The following is a 16040-nucleotide window of genomic DNA, read 5'->3' on the forward strand; positions in this document are numbered from 1 at the left end:
TTTCCATTAAAACATTTAAGGGTGCAGAATAAAGGGGTGAGAAAAAAATTAGTCATTAAACATTTATAACATCCAATAGTCGTAATTAATAAATTTTTTTATTAAAATTAAGGGTTGTAAAATTAAAATTTTGATTTTTTTGCTTTCCAAGATTATGTTTAATTATTTTAAACTAACAGCCAGGTAAATGTTGGATGAACGGTAGAGGGGTGCGCTTTGCATTATTTATAAATCGTGTCAATGCCGGCGGTGATGTTTTAGGGATAGTTTAGGGTTTCACATAATGAATAAGTTAGTTGTCAGCGGCAGCGAGCGTCTAAAGTCTGAACCTCTAAACGTTTGCGTTGTTTCGTCTACTCGCGTCTGGCGCGTTTCGTTAGCATGCATAATGGCCGGGGCGGTTGGCGGGCGAGAGTCGGACCGTTCGAATTCTACCCCGCGGCTGGCTTGCTGCCGACCAGACCCATCAGCATCGAGACTTGCTGCTGATTGCCGCTCACAGAAAGGTGCTACTGTGGTTATTTCTTGTTGAAAAAAAAACGTCATTTACACTCGGAGATTTATTTTAAAAATAAATTTGTGAAAATTTTAATTCCAAGGGTTTTACATTTACAATTACAACCCCTTGGACATCAGGATGCGGCACTTCACCACCAACACAAAGCATTCCATCTCAAAACGTCATTAATTAAATTCGGGGATTTGTTTTTGCGCATTTCGCTACCCTTACATGTGCTCTCTGCTGCGTGCTCCTTGGACGCAATATGTTGCCGAACGGGGTTTTTGAAGTATGCGAGCGGCGAGCGTCGAACATTGATTCTGATTCTAATTCCGTTTTTGTTCTTTGCGCTGGCCCGCGCAGTTAATAAGGTTAAAACGTGTCAGAGATGCCTTTTAAACCCTCTTACGTCCGCGCACAGGAGGCGCCCTTTTTGTGCGCTTTTCAGCTGCGGTCGTCTGATGTTCTTTTACATGTGGCCGGCGCGACGGAAAGCTTTTTAAATTAGATTAAGTATAATTTTTAATTATCCTTCGGATGCGCTTTCGGGCCAGGGGGTTTTCATTAAAATATCCGTTTCCATGCGAACACTCTCGCTTGTGTTCGGCTCTGTCGAAAAGAACACGCGGGCGCTGTCGGTCGGGCGTCGTTTTTCGTTAAGACGAGTTTTGTATATGCGCTGATTAAAATATATTTTTGGGAAACCGATCTCGTAACCCTTTTTCCGACCGGCGTCCATTCCGGAAAGGTTTTCGGACATTACAACTTATTTTAATTAAAACATGCCTTTTGAGCTGGTGTGTTTTTCGAGCGACTGCGGCATAATTATGAGATGATAACATAAGGAACACATTTGGATTTTCATACTTATTAAAAACCTTGTGTTTTTGAGATATAACACGCCTAGTATATTTTTACTTTATAATTTAGATTTTTTGTAAATATTTATGAAGTATAACTATGATAAAATTCTAATATCAACTTTCATCCCTTATTTAACATATTTCTAGTTATATTTTTGCAACAAAATCTACTCTATTTTATTTTCTTATGTCTAAATCGCCTCTATACAAAAATTTATCAAAATTGCTTCAGTAGTTTTTCCTGGAAAGCGTAACAAACATACTAAAATTTTCTAAAACATTGCTTAGGTTTTTTCTACATAGGTTTTTCATTTATTTCTTAAATTTATTTGTAAATCTTGTTTTTTTCTATGTTTGGGTGTGAATTGCAAGCTAATTCCCACTGACTTATTATCCTCGCAAAAGTCCTTCCTTACACGGTGCCAGGCACCGCGCCCAACTCTCCTGCTCTCCTGCACTTCACGCAAGAGTGCACCGCCGGAGACCCCGGCGTGCTTCTGCTTCTGGGACGGTTGCATTTTATGCGCCCTTGGCGTTATGCTAACTAACCCTCGATGCGCAGTCCTGCGCGCCGCCGGCTAATGAATGTTTGATGCGGGGATCATAAGTTAAAGAAAACAACCGAAACACACGAAATAGCCTTAAATTCGGCTGTAATTCAGCTTAAAATCCAATTAGCCGCCGAGAATGCCAATAATGATCTTATCCTTTGGACTGATTTCTCGTGATTCGATCAAAGGACGCCAAGGTAGACCTAAGTAAACAAACAGCGATTTTCGATTCAAGATTTGATTGTGCTTTCAATTAGCAAAGAGTTAATTTACGCATTAACACAATTTAGATGTAGATTCACACTGATGTTCTTTTTATTTTTTGCATTTTTAGGATTAAATCTTGTAGTATTGGTAATTGAATCCAATAAAAAAGGTCCCATGACGGTCGTAAAGCACAAAAGAAGGTAATAGCATTGCAGGTCAGGTGTGCGAGCAATTCGACACGTCGATGTCGCCTATAATTCTCCACGCGCAACTATTTCAATGATAAATCTCCAATAAAAATTATTGCGTTGAAAAACACTTTGCGCAAACAATAAACCACACTAAATCCTCCCCGGGAGGACGATAGACAATTTTCTAAATTTAACGATTTTCCTTTGCGCCGTGGAAAAAATAAATTCATTTAGGAATTGTGTGCGCTGACAGGAAATACACGCCCATGATTCGCATTTCCTTGTATTCCATCATCGTGCCGACGAATTTCTGTTCTGTGGCGAAAACTTTTCACTTAAAATCCCTCCCCGGCTTCTTTTCGACACGGTTTGTCCTTGCTTGTAGTCTTGTGTATTCTCGTTTTGTCCATTATTCCCTCCTGTGTCCTGAGTCCTGACGGTGACGCTGGCGCAGCCCACCCTTAATGCACAATGTGTTGGCGCGACGGCGGACACGCGTTCCCAAAAGAAGCCCGTTGTGTTTACTCCTTTCTCAGGGCGTTTTCACCACCAAAGACTGAGTCCTGCCTTTTGTTTCGCGACTTTCTTTAATGCGCTTGTTTTATCTCGACGCTTCGCGCATCCGTCGTCCGACCACAGAATGAAAACCGCCTCTTTTCTTAAGGCTTTACGAACCCGTAAAGGTAAAAAATGGCCAGCAGCGCAAAACATGTTCCGGGTTTGGTTTTTGCCATTTTCCCATTGTCCCTCTTAGCCCTTTTGTTGCACGAAGAGACTTTTAAGACATTCAAGGGGTTGGATTTTGTGATATTGAAATTGAAGCGAATTCCACATATCCACCAAGCATGCACGGCTTTTAGCAACCCTTTTGGCGTTTTCTCATATAGCTAATGTTTGCTGAAGCGTTAAGACAAGACGACAACCGGATGTAACATAAACTAACGCGTTTAAGTATTCATATTAAATTTTAAACACTCTGTATATAACACGGAAGGGAAATAGTCTAATAGGAAAATACTAGGTACGTGTGAGTGGGTATTCTCGAAAAGGGGGTAATTTTTCTAAGATTGCAACCCCTTGAAAGGCGAAAGCCGTATGCGGAAAGCTGAAACCCTCTTTTAATGCCCGCCAGTACGCCATCATTCATTAATTACGAGCAAAGGGTTAGTGCTACTACCGACGACAGCATCAATTTTAAATTGGCGCAAAAACTTTAATTCTTTTTTGGATAATATCTGGCGATGTATGTATTCACACGTGCGCTTGTTCTTGTTGACTTGGACAACACTGGCCGTACGGTCTGCGACCCTCTTCCAACCCCCGCTCATACATATGGAAATAGCCGAGCGTCGCCGTGAAAATATGATCAGAAATACACACGCGCTCGACGGTAATCAGCTATGCAAAGAGATTTCCTCCGGAGAAATAACCACCTCCCCTACCTTTGGACTCACCCCCTTCGACCGCTCTCTGCCAGGCGGAATATGATTGCATCTGTGTCCCGTGTCATATTAAGGTGAAATTTAACAAAACTTTTGCGGTTGAGGTAGCGTAGTAGTGGGGGTAGCAGTGCAAAAATCGGAAACATGTCATATTCATTGTGCTTTTTTTTATTTAAGGGTGGGTGGCAAATTTTTTCTTATTAATTAAAATTTCATCTCTCAGATTTCCGTTTTAACTATCCTGTCTTATAGAGAATATAATATAATATATATAGATTAAAACGCTGCGATCAGATCCTATTTATCTCATTTAGTTTACAAGATATTCGCGATTGAATAAAATGGGCAAAAATTGAAAAATGTCACTTTTTAGCACTTTTAGTCGCATTTTTCGACCTTTTACTGTCGGAAATATAATTACTTTATATTTTTATCTGATAGAGAATTTTCTAATCTTTCATAATTAGCAATTCGTTGGTTGCTATATCTTTTAGTTTAAGAGATATTGATTATTGAAAATCGTCGATAAAAGTTATCAAGCACCCCCCCTTGGCAATTTTTTTCTTAAGATTTAAAATTTTATCTCTCAGATTTTCGTTTTAACTATCCTGTCTTATAGAAAATAGTCCGTAGATTAAGACGCTGCGATCAGATCTTAATTATCTCTTTTAGTTTACGAGATATTCGCGATTGAATAAAATCGGCAAAAATTGAAAAATGTCACTTTTTAGCACTTTTAGTCGCGTTTTTCGACCTTTTACTGTCGGAAATATAATTACTTTATATTTTTATCTGATAGAGAATTTTCCAATCTTTCATAATCAGCAATTCGTTGGTTGCTATATCTTTTAGTTTAAGAGATATTGATTGTGAAAATCGTCGATAAAAGTTATCAAGCACCCCCTTGGCAATTTATAGATAGAGAATTTTCCAAATAATCAGCAATTCGTTGGTTGCTATATCTTTTAGTTTAAGAGATATTGATTATTGAAAATCGTCGATAAAAGTTATCAAGCACCCCCCCTTGGCAATTTTTTTCTTAAGATTTAAAATTTTATCTCTCAGATTTTCGTTTTAACTATCCTATCTTATAGAAAATAGTCCGTAGATTAAGACGCTGCGATCAGATCTTAATTATCTCTTTTAGTTTACGAGATATTCGCGATTGAATAAAATGGGCAAAAATTGAAAAATGTCACTTTTTAGCACTTTTAGTCGCGTTTTTTGACCTTTTACTGTAGGAAATATAATTATTTTATATTTTTATCTGATAGAGAATTTTCCAATCTTTCATAATCAGCAATTCGTTGGTTGCTATATCTTTTAGTTTAAGAGATATTGATTATTGAAAATCGTCGATAAAAGTTATCAAGCACCCCCCCTTGGCAATTTTTTTCTTAAGATTTAAAATTTTATCTCTCAGATTTTCGTTTTAACTATCCTATCTTATAGAAAATAGTCCGTAGATTAAGACGCTGCGATCAGATCTTAATTATCTCTTTTAGTTTACGAGATATTCGCGATTGAATAAAATGGGCAAAAATTGAAAAATGTCACTTTTTAGCACTTTTAGTCGCGTTTTTTGACCTTTTACTGTAGGAAATATAATTATTTTATATTTTTATCTGATAGAGAATTTTCTAATCTTTCATAATTAGCAATTCGTTGGTTGCTATATCTTTTAGTTTAAGAGATATTGATTATTGAAAATCGTCGATAAAAATTATCAAGCACCCCCCCTTGGCATTTTTTTCTTAAGGTTTAAAATCTCAAGATTCAGATTTCCATTTTAACTATCCTATTTTATAGAGAATAATTCGTAGATTAAGACGCTGCGATCAGATCTTAATTATCTCTTTTAGTTTACGAGATATTCGCGATTGATTAAAATGGGCAAAAATTGAAAAATGTCACTTTTTAGCACTTTTAGTCGCGTTTTTCGGTATTGTACTGTAGGAAATATAATTATTTTATATTTTTATCTGATAGAGAATTTTCCAATCTTTCATCATCAGCAATTCGTTGGTTGCTATATATTTTAGTTTACGTGATATTAATTATCGGCAGAGAATAGTCCGTAGATTGAAATTATTCAATTTTTGGCACTTTTGTAGTAAAAAATAGTTGAAAAAAAGTTGTTAAAACAATTTAATTATATGGCCTGGAAGTGATGTGGTTTAAATGTAATTAACCTCGTTTTTTTGGCTCGGGGTGTTGTGGTAATACTGAATATGAGAAATGTAAAAGTTTTCATATGGAAAAATGTGTCGCGAGCAAACTTGTGGCTAGATATGATTGGATGCGCGTTAAAAGCTCTCAAACTACCCTACTACACCCCCGTAATCAATCAATCAACTTTTGATAGATCGAAGCGTCGCGTTAAAAACTTCACACTTCAAATGCGACAAACAAAAAAAGGTATACACACATTGAATGAAAAAAAAGTTGGGAAAAGTTTTCTTTTTTGGGAAAAAATGTCAAAACATAATAAAATATGTACATTTTATATTTACGCCGTAAAATTATGTTTTTGTTTAAGTTTTATTGATTTTTAAAGAATAATTATTGTTAGAAATTGAGGTGAGGAGTATTATTTCATCTTTTGACATTTTTTAGTTTAAAATAATTTCAAATAAAGCTAAATTATCATTCTGGGTTCTTTAAAAATGAATTTTTGTGCATTTCGAAATAAATTTCGAATATCTGCTATCATATGCAAATGTTGTCTGCAAATTCCAATTATTTTCGTTGTGTGCGCAAAGCAGTTGCATGCAATTCGCAATGCGATGCTCCTGGGAAAAAGTGGAATTACTCGAAATTACCACTGCATGTGATTGGAACGACCGCCGGCGTGTATACACTCGCACGCGTGTTTCGTATGCTCCGTCGTGGGTGGGTGATGTTTACGAAAAGAACGAGAACGTAACCGCATCGCACCGCAAGCTGCCGCTCCTGCAATCTGTAACAGGGCGCATCGCGCGCGCTCGTCGTATACATCCCCGGCGTAATGCGTGTTTGAAACTGTCGTAAAAGCGTGCGCGGGACTAACTAACGCCGCGGAAAACGTACGACGAGGACGAGTCTTCAATAAGCACTCTTCTTCACGCCGGTCGTTACGTGCCAAGGACGATGAGAGCTAGGTGTGCGCGTGGGTGGACGTGACGTTTAAGGACGAATAACTAAATATAAATAACATCAGATAAAAAAGAAAAGTTATAAATTGAGGTTAGGAATGTTAAATTATATAATTTTGATAGTTTTTAAGTGTTTTTTCAATTTGGTGATTAAATGATTAGATAATTCACCGCCGGACTGCGCTGTAATTGAATATAAAAGCTAACGAGACGCGTCCAATTTGGCAGCGGACGAGAAAAAAACGCACACGACGTGCAATAATCACGCGCGCCGTCGGTTCATTTTCATTTGCGTAATTGCGTCCCGCTTTCGGCACACTTCTGGCCCCCCACAGTCATTTCAAGCTCCATGAACTTGCTTTTTTTTCCGGCGCTCATTTGCTCACTCGTTTGTTTGTTTGCGCAGACATTTAAACTAATAAACACCTCGTCCGGAGAAAAAAATGATCGTGTGTTAAATTTATTTATAGCGTTGAAAAAGTCGAGATTGCTCCTGGGCGGAAGGACGACAGACGCGCATGAAAAATTAACGCAAATGAAAATTAAAGGATAATAATGAGTTTTGGGCGCGCGCGGCGGAGGGTTGCGCCGTCTCGGGAGATTGACCGGTGGTACATGGCTAGCCCCCTATGTCCTAAACACATTCACACACTGGTCCTTAATATGGACTCTTGTCTGCGTCGAGGATTTTCTATGTATGTGTGTATAGCAGTCTACTTCTACTCCTTTTGTTTGTGGTCCGCGCGGCCTCGTAAAGTCCGGTTTATGGTGATAATTATTGCGGCTCTTTGCCACCCCATCCCCTGGACTAATTCACTATGCCACTGATTACGCATTAAACACTGTGCACGAATAAAATTTTTGTATTTTTGTGTGAAATGTTTGGAAGACATTTAATGCATTTTGCATGTCGATGGCGAAAGAGAAAAACACGTCTTGAACCGGAAAGAAGCCCCAAGGCGGACATCAGTACTACTCCTGTCCGTCCTGATGGATCGGTCCCACGTTCGTGTCCACTTACGTGTGCTTCTTTCCGGCGGCGCATGTGTGTGCCCTTCGGGGGCACGTTTCTGTCGTCCGTCTCGTCCTTCGTCGTCGTCCTTCGACTGCTTCTAATAGCATATGTTCCCGCGAGACGACGGCGTGTCTGAAAGGATGTGTGTGCGGGCCGAACCGCCTATTAGATATCCGGGCAGATATCCTGATATATTCGATAACCGCATGTGAGATGCGAAATGTGAAATGCGGTCGAACACATGTCGCGAGCGCGGAAACTTTCAGCCGCGCGGCGCGCAAACTTCGAAGTGGTCAGTCCGATTGGGACCTGCGGAAGGACATTTCGAATGCTGGACCTTCCAAAAGGGCAAAAATTCAATTCTCAAAGTTGCAACTTTGAATTCGAAACTTTCTTTAATATTTAATACTATTAGAGATGGAGAGTTTAAAGTTTGATTAATTTATGTATTTTTTCAAGAGTTGCGTGATAGTGAAATTTTTTCTTGCTACAGGATTATGAATATCATCGTTTGACGTTTGTATTCGGTTAGATTTAGGGGTTGTTTTGGCACTTCCGACGCGTTGACGTGCGCCATGCGTTTTTTATTTTCTTCCCAAAACGTCACGAGGCATCGTGTCAGTCGCGAATGAAATTTAAACGTTCGAGTAAAACGAAGCAGAAAAGGCAAACGACGTAATGATGTTTTCATTTCCGGACGGCGGAAGCCGAAAAACCGAAAATCCAACATGAGCCCCAAAAGAAAGCCGAATTTAATTCCGTTTTTGAGGTTAGAGTAATAATGACAACGGCTGAAAGTTTGTTGTGCACGATTTTCTAATTTATCGAATGTCGAATTGGACACGTTCGAAGGGCGTGTTTGCACTTATTACGAGCCGGAGAAACAGTTGAATCTCACCGTACGCACCCCGAGGGTGTCGTCTCGCGTCTGAGATTTATTCCTCGAGCACTGCCGCGTGCATGTCCGGCGCTAATGAAATATCGTATTCATGGGGGGTGTCCCTCGACGCCCCCGGATATATGCAACCAAATTTACTCGCAACCACACACATGCACAGCATGCGGTTAATTTTTAAATTCTACATTTTCCTTGTGAATAATAAAATCATCGCGCTTTTAATTATTAAATTTTCGGTCCGACCGCCGCGCGTGGCGTGTAATAAATTAATTGCGTTAGCTAATCTAATGCGTCTTTTTGTCGCCGCGCGCGCGAGACATTGTTAAGGTGGCGCTGACGGTGGCAACAAAAGAGGAACAAAAGCGGACGTGGACGTTTGATCTCTGATGCTTTGCACCCTCTAAGCTCACCGCGGGCTTCTTCGCGAAGGTTCCAAAGGTCTAACGAGACGCGACGAGACCGGAAAACAAGAGGCTCAGGCACCTTTGGGTGTATAGATGTATGATGCTGTGTTGGGAGGGTGCAGGAGGGTGGTTTTCTTGCAAAGTTGCGCCTCGGCCGGACTTTGCTGCGCGAGCACAAGGCAACTAACAAACTTGCTGCGAGCGAAACTTAACTGTTTGCCTTCGCGCCTCGCTGAAAACGCAACGTTGTTCTCTTCGAAGGGTTGAATGTGGGCAGCGCAGGGGCGAAGCTAAGCAGCCCGCATGGATTGGCGATACACACGAGGAGAGGAAATCTTATGACTCGGCGAAACGCGGAACTTTAAAACGCTAACGGTGCGCCACGCTTGTATCTCTTGCATTACATGGGATGCAAGATAGGGGATGTTTGTGCATCGCTAAGATATTTAACTCACTTCTGTAAAAATTGCAGTTTTATCCTTAAAAATAAAAAAAATGTTTAAAACGTTATAGTTTCGAAGGGTTTTGTGTGCGTAAATCAAACAAATATATAATTAATAGTTGGAATTTTGGGACGTGCGTCTTAACGTGAAATTAAACTCGCTAAGCGGCGTTGAAGAGCACGGGGGCGGTTGTAAACGTTGTTAAACATTACTAAACACTCCGAAATGCAACCCGGCGAACCCCAGCCGAAGGCAGCTGTTTTTAATGGCTAAACTACGATGGTAATTCTGCGCGTCGTCGTCACGCCGTCACCTCGCCGCCATCTTGACCGCTACGTGACGTCATTTTCATCACGTTTATCTTTTATGCGTTAATCATTCAAAACATAGGAAATATTTAATATTTTCCATGGGTTTCCATTTAGAAAAGTATTAAAATAGATATATTTTAGGAATTTTATTAAATTTTCTTATAATTTATTAGTTTTAAATTAATTTTAAAGAAAATTTTGAATTTTTTGAAAAAATAGTTTCGACTTTTATTTTTAACAGTTTTGAGTTTTTTACGAGTAATTTCTTGGGTTTTTTACATAAATTTGATTTATTTTAAGAATTTTTCTGGATTTTCTATCATTTTTTATTTTAAAGCCAATTTTAATGAAGAATTTAGCAAAAAACAAATTTAAATAACTTTGACTTTTAATTTTATACATTTTCAAGTTTTTTACAAGAAATTTCTGAATTGTAAAAATATGTGCGCAATGATGTGATGATAAACTATCCGTTATTTCCTCGCGCCTTTTTCATGAAGTTGCGCGCGGCATTCGGCGCCGTTTTATGAAGTTGATATCAAGCGGGCGGATTGTGTGATTGAGTGGAGGAATAAATGCGAAACGTCTGTTTTTGAAACATTTATGCCGTCGGCGGCGTAGGTGCGACGGTTATTAATGAATCGACGATTCCGACGGCGCGCTGCGAAGCGAAGCAGTGAGCGGGCGAACTTTCGGAGGAGTTGTGCTCAAATTAATAAACGACGCCCGGCGATATTAGCTGTTATGAGCAACAGACAGCGTCGATTCGTCATTATTTTCCACTACATTTAGCGCATACTTCAAGGGAATAGAGAATAGACCTAGAGATGTGAAAATACTCACTTGGAAATCTACCAGAGACATAAAAATTTCAAAAATTACGAAATCAAAGTTTAAATTATAATTTTAACTTATAAAAGTTAATTATTTTATCTAAAAATTTATTCTTTTTATTTTCGGGTAATAAATTTAGTTTTTTTTAAGTTTTGTGTGTTTTTCTATGTTTGCAAAAGAAGAGACAAATGATGACGAGAAAGTTTTGGCATCCAAACTGCGAAAAGTATAAATGTAGGTGGATGGTGCGGATGGAAATATGTGACGAAGAGCGATTCGACGCGCGCGATTATTACGAGTCATTACCTCCACTTTTCGACAATACTTTTCGCTGCTCCCGCGACGGATAAACTCATTTATCTGCACACACATCGTCACCATCTGGCATCGTTGTCTTAGAATTCTCCACGCCTTTCTTTTATCTTCTTTTTTTGTGTCTACACCCTTAAAAATTTAAAATGTAAAGTGTTTGTGGTGATATGAGGAAATCTGTGTGACAATCATGCAATCATGCAAATTCAACACATTTTTCAACATAGGGGTTGTAAATTTTAGTCAAAATTGATTTCTAAGCGTTGATAAGGATTTAAATCTTTTTTCGGGGATTGCCAACATTTAACATGACAAATGCCACGTATCAATCATTAGGGGTTGAAGATTGAAGTATTTTTCACGCTAAGAATAGCTAAATGAGCAGCGAGGTTTTAACAATTCCGAGAATTGAGGTGCGAAGGTCGCAGGCGTGAATTGCGAGGGTGTGTTTGCGTAATGTATGCAAATATCTTCACTTCGCGACGCTACGTGATGACACACGCATAAGGAAAAAGGGGCGAGGGATTTTTCGGGTGGCACGCTGGAGACCGATTTTTTTTCGGCGGCAATTCGGCGCGAAACGACTGACGAATTAACTGATAATCCAATTTGCCTTCGGGGCACAAGCGCACGCTTTTTTCCTGCAGGCTTTTATTGTTTTTATTGCCTGGCGCTGTGTTTCTTTTTGTGGAGACAAGACACAACGCGAACGCACCGCGCGCAACGTCTCTTAATTATGTACGCAAGGAGAGCTTTTGTTTTATTATTTAAGGGCGAGTTTTGGAATTTGCATGTTTATTGTTAGTGTTATTGTCGAGTGTTTTAATTAACGTTAACACTTTTTTCTTCTATTGTATCAGGTACGTTAAGATAATCATCTTAGAGTCTTCTTGAACGTCAAATTGTAAGTTATTTTTTTTTATTTTTGGAGAATGGAAATAATTGAAAAACTGAGGAAAGTTTTAAACATTTGATCATTTTTACAACTTTGTGATGAAATTTTGCATTTTTTGCAAAATTGAGGATAAGTCACATTAATTCCCACTAAAATGTGGTTTTGTGAAGATATTAAGTTGTTTTTAAATAATTTTCAAGATAATGGCGAGTTTTATTAAAAAATAGCTTTGGTAAAATTTGAAGATTTTGTAATTTTGCATTTTTTTCGAAAAGCTACCAATTTTTATTTATAAAGTTTTAAAATTTAGGCAACTTCTATAGCATCGAAATTAGCTGTACCACCAGTTACCTATATTCGGTAATATTAATAAATAAACTTATTTGGCAAGCTCATAAAATAAAATTTACGTGAGTATATAAATTTTATTTATAAATATAATTGCCAAATTTGGTGATTAATTATACCCGATGGCGTTTCGCCAGCAATCGTACAGCCCCGAAAAATAACATATTTGTGGATGATTATTATTAGAGGAAAATAGTTTCGTGTCGAAAAAGTTAGCCGATAGCATCATACGTAATGACGATGATTAAGAATATTAAGATCGTAATCGCAAAATGAGTTCGGAGGCCTGATTTGCCGCATTAGTGCTTTTACACGCTCGGCGCATTAACTAAATGCAAATCGGAATTATAGTTATTGCCATTATTACTGCGCCGCGCGCGCATTTGCAGCGCGTCCTAAAAATAACGAAATAATGTCCCAATGCGCCCGCGCGCCCAACGCGACGAGTAATTAATAATTTGAGCGTCGCGTGCTGGCGCGCTGCGCTTTGAAATGGAAATTAAATGTTTTCTCTTTCATTAAGTTCCGCCCCATTATGCGCGTATTGCTTGCGCGCTTAAAAACGCTCTATTAACTTTTAATTCAATTCATCATTTTCAGCGTTTTGTATACGAAATAAATATGTTAATAACACACAAATCTGTCATCACGTGATGAAATTGCCAAAGTTTACACTCTTAATGTGTAATAAATTTTATTTTCTACTTACACTCTATTTTTACGTTTCATGCGGTCTTGTGTTGCACCGTAAGTAAATGCGCTGACGAAAACTTAGCCCCGTGACTAAAACCCGTTATTAAAGCACTTTAGTCACGGTCTTGGTTATCCGTATTTAAAATACCACTTTTTGTGACTTAAAACCGTGTAAATTGCTAAAATTTACACTTTTAATGTGTTATAAATTTTATTTTCTACTTCCACTCTATTTTCACGTTTCATCTGGTCTTGTGTTACACCGTAGATAAATGCGCAAACGCAAGCTCCACCCCGTGACTAAAACCCGTGTCTAAAGTACTTTAGTCACGGTCTTGGCCATCCGTATTTAAAATACCACTTTTTGTGACTTAAAACCGTGTAAATTGCTAAAGTTTATACTTTTAATGTGTTATAAATTTTATTTTCTACTTCCACTCTATTTTCACGTTTCATGTGGTCTTGTGTTGCACCGTAGATAAATACGCAGACGCAAGCTCCACCCCGTGACTAAAACCCGTGATTAAAGTACTTTAGTCACGGCATTGGGCAACGGTATTTAAAATTCCACTTTTTATGACTTAAAACCGTGGAAATTGCCAAAGTTTACACTTTTAATGTGTAATAAACTTTATTATTTACTGTAAAATATTTATTCACATGAAAAATATAACTAATCGAACAAAACAAAAGGCGGTTGCAGTGCAAGTGGTCGAAATTGCTTTCCGCTGAGCAAATATGCATTTATGGCGAACGACTTGATCAAATAAATTGTTGGCTGTTTGGACCGGGGGCCCGAAAGCCGCAGAAATCAATCGAAATCGCAAAAGGGCGCAAGCAAACAAGATATTAGCATTGAATGCACCCCGCCGCGCACACACAACGCCTGCGAAATATTACAAACCGGAAAACGAGAAATATGTCGACCGACAGCGACGACAGCGCAAACATAAACACACTTTGCATATTTAACAGGACAATTCCCGGGGTCAGTACACATGCGTGTGTATGTGTGTGTGTGTGTCAATATTTGCGTGAAACAATCGCAGTGCAATCGCGGTAACCAAATTACTTTTGACTTTCCAACCCTCCGAAAACTATTCACTTGTTTGAAATCTTATAAATATTACAGAAAAAAATACAAGTAGAGAAAAAATTCAAGTCTGGCGGAGCAACGAAAGTTTAAAACTTTATTTTATCGCTTCCGTTTTAATTACGCGACAACCCCGACCGGGGGTGTGGGTGAGGCAAACTTGCAAGTTTATCGTTACGACTCTGTCAAGTTCATTACTTTCATTTCGTTCATTCATAAATTTGTTGCAGACTTTAAACAATTTTTTTATTTTTATTTTATTTTTCTGCAGCGCGCTTTAAATAAATCGACTAATTAAATTTATTATTCTTGTTTTTTTGTTCGCTGGTAAATAAATTATGTTCTTTGCGAAGTTGAGTTCTTTGTGAATTCGATTCGGATTGATCGAATTAATTCCGCTTTGTTTCTCGGCGCGTTCTTTTCGATCGACAAATGCAATTTCGCCGTGGAGTTTCTTGCATTTGTTTTTTCTACAGATGTCTAATTTGCTTTTCATGAATGCTAAAAATGCAAATGTATTCAATCATTTCGTTCTCTTCATTTACATTTTACTATGTCAGTGTAGTGTGCATTGAAAAACCGGAAAACCGGAAAAACAATTAAAATATAACCATAGATATAATACAATAAGTTTTATAAAACCGGAAGTATAAATACAAACCGGAAAACCGGAAAAATAATTTTATTACTGCGAATACACTTCACTTGCGTCTCTTATAACATCATCGTACATATGCGCTTCTAAATCATATCCCATATGCATACATGCATTGACAAATCCTTCGTCGATCATAATCGGTCCATAATATTTAACAACATTAAGTTTAAAGTTGAGAAAATGTTCGCATTCGTAGTGTAAATTCCCGATATCCGCGTCGACCTCATCTACAAAGTAAACAAATTAAATTAAACCAAACAAACAGAAAAAAAAACCCAGCGAAAATAAAACATTTGTTACTTTGTAATTTAAAATTATGCGACGTATTTAAAACTCGTCGCAAACAAATTATTGACAGTGAAAACAGTTTAGAAAGCATTTAAAAACAAACTCACGCTGCAACTGAAGCGCGATCGCCAATAAAACGACAATCAAACTTTTTCCGGCTGACATTTTCTCCGGTTGGGTGTGAGGGGTGGTGGAGGGTGGTGGTAGGTGCCACTTTGCGTGCGTAATTGCTTCGATGGGCTTCGATGTGCTTCGACTCTTCGACTCTAATTGGCATTCGCGCGGGTTGACTATGTGCCAACTGCGAGCGCGAAACTTTTCTCAGGGCCGCGCACACGACTCGCCGCGATTGTGTTGTGTTTGCTCTCCGCCGCGACGGAGCGCAGCAACAACTGATAAAACAATAAGTTTGCAATTTTATGCACGACGGCCAATAAATACAGAGTGCATGCACGTAGACACATGCAAATATGTGCTAATGTGGTATTGAAATAAGAAATAAACAACTGATATGCATTTGTAAATATTATTTGTTTGGAAAATATTTATTTTTGTTTCTTTTATTGTTAATGGGATTGTTAATAATTTGTGAGGACACTCGGTGTATTTATTGGAATATTTATTGATTTGCAAAGCACGAATTTCGGATAAAAACGTGATTCAAATGCATAGTTTGCTTAACATTTTATTGCTACCAGGAAAATTATATTTCATTTTAAAATTTTAACGATAATAATAATCAGTAGGTAAATTTTTCACCGCTAGATGGCGCGGTATGTACTATATAACTAAAGTTTGTGTGTTTTTTATTTATTATGTGCGGAATTTGTCCACAAACCTCTAAATTTTAATGAAACGAAGTCAGAAATGCTAATAACACACTTTAAGGTCGTTTCTGATTGAAATATGTAACTAAAACTACGATTTAATGTCATTATCAACTTTCAACCCTTATTTTACA

At 38.1% G+C, this 16040-nt stretch overlaps 1 protein-coding gene and 1 long non-coding RNA gene across 2 annotated transcripts in view; one reads left to right on the top strand and one right to left on the bottom strand.

Moving 5' to 3' along the window:
• Positions 1-16040, top strand: part of LOC135803780 (uncharacterized) — a 117937-nt gene that overhangs the window by 8205 nt on the left and 93692 nt on the right. The gene's annotated exons all lie outside the window — the stretch shown is intronic.
• On the bottom strand, positions 14800-15485 carry LOC135803990 (uncharacterized). Its single transcript, XR_010550948.1, has 2 exons — positions 15187-15485; positions 14800-15018 (listed from the first exon to the last, which is right to left on the bottom strand). It is a non-coding gene; the product is annotated as an uncharacterized lncRNA (long non-coding RNA).

Source organism: Atheta coriaria, unplaced genomic scaffold (genome assembly GCF_025399875.1).
Source record: "Atheta coriaria isolate IRGN ID8LTWV9N9 unplaced genomic scaffold, Caltech_Dcor_3.1 hic_scaffold_3_pilon, whole genome shotgun sequence".
Lineage (NCBI taxonomy): Eukaryota > Metazoa > Arthropoda > Insecta > Coleoptera > Staphylinidae > Dalotia > Dalotia coriaria.